Below are 1,575 nucleotides of genomic sequence, written 5' to 3' on the forward strand. Positions count from 1 at the left end.
GGAATTAGTGTCAGTTCAGAGCCAGTGTCTAGATCCTACAAGTTCTGATTACTTCCTTTTCCTAATGCATAGTAGCCCTGATAAAACTGTAGGTTCCTTTGGGGAAGACTGGGAGAAAGATTAACAGTACACCTTTTAGCAGTGCACTGGAGTCCTTGCTTTCTTTTTTTGTTAAGTTTTTATTTCATAATCATAAACTTTGCAATCCAGCTGGAACCCAAAGAAAATATGGAACCCAAAGAACTGCAGTGGGAGCACAAAGACCGTAGGATATTTCAAGCAGATGGGGGTGACGGTGTGCTCTCCTGAGCTACAGAAGGAGTGGTCTGGCGATTAAGATAAAACACAAGTGAAATTTATTAGCTTTGTCCACGGTCTGCAGTGGTGATTTTCTTGTTGGTCTTGCCATTCCTGGATCAAAACACTCCATGGCTTTCACAACATTCATGCTGTCTTTCACCTTGTCAAAAATCACGTGCTTGCCATCCGACCATTCAGTCTTGGCAGGGCAAACGAAAAACTGGGAGCCGTTTATGTCACCATGGACAAGATGCCAGGACTCATATGTCCAGGATGAAATTCTTATCATCAAATTTCTCCCCATGGATGGACTTGCCACCAGTGCCATTATGGCATGTGAAGTCGCCACCTTGACACATAAATCCTGGAATTCTGTGAAATCAGGAACCTTTATAACTAGTACCCAGAGCACAAAAGTTTTCTGCTGTCTTTGGAAATTTGTCTGCAAACAACTCCAGTCTGTTAACATAGCTTTAAGGATTGGATGAGCAATCACTTCTTGGTTTCCAGGTCCCTTACCTCTAAGGAGACACCATCTAAGGGCTTGCCATTGACGGCAATGGGTTGACCATGGCTGACTGGCATGAGAGGCTCTGGAGCAACATCTGTCAGACTTATGGGGCTCCTTTCTTAACAGGACTGGCCTCTCCTTCATTCAAGGGGTTCTGGGTCTGTGTACTGGCTCAAGTCTTAGAGCTGATTAAAGGGCTATGACCCTCTGTTTTTATGATTCAGGTTAGACTTGCTTACTTGACCTAAAACTGCTCTGCTTATACAGATCAAGTAAGAATTTAGGAGGCTTCTTTAGGGGGGCTTCCCTAGCGGCTCACAAGGTAAAAAAAAATCTGCCTGCAAGGCCAGAGACCTGGGTTTGATCCCTGGGTCAGGAAGATCTTCTGGAGAAGGGAATGTTTACCCATTCCAGTATTCTTGCCTGGAGAATTCCATGGACAGAGGAACCTGGCGGGCTGCTCTGTTTTAATTAGGGTTCTCCAGAGAAACAGAACCAATAGAGCAGTGTGTCCAGATGGAGAGGGGGTCTTCAGCACCTCCTGGAGCTGCCTGTGGCCTGCACATGACCTGGATGTTGGGCGTGAGGGCGTCCACACAGGGCCCGCTGTGGGCAAATGCAGTGGCCTTACAGCAGAGATAGGGTGGGGCCAGGGCCTGTGGGAGCCAGAGGGCCAGATGGAGGATGGGCAGAAACTCAGAGGGGCCAGTCACTGAGGAAAGCCATGGGGGAGGCCAAGTCAGCGGGGAGGGGCCCCCTGCCCT

General features: G+C 48.0%; 1 pseudogene; it reads right to left on the bottom strand.

Annotated features, from left to right (window-relative positions):
• Positions 1-359: 359 nt before the first annotated feature.
• LOC102264770 (peptidyl-prolyl cis-trans isomerase A pseudogene) lies at positions 360-659 on the bottom strand (annotated as a pseudogene).
• Positions 660-1,575: the final 916 nt, after the last annotated feature.

Source organism: Bos mutus, chromosome 14 (genome assembly GCF_027580195.1).
Source record: "Bos mutus isolate GX-2022 chromosome 14, NWIPB_WYAK_1.1, whole genome shotgun sequence".
NCBI lineage: Eukaryota > Metazoa > Chordata > Mammalia > Artiodactyla > Bovidae > Bos > Bos mutus.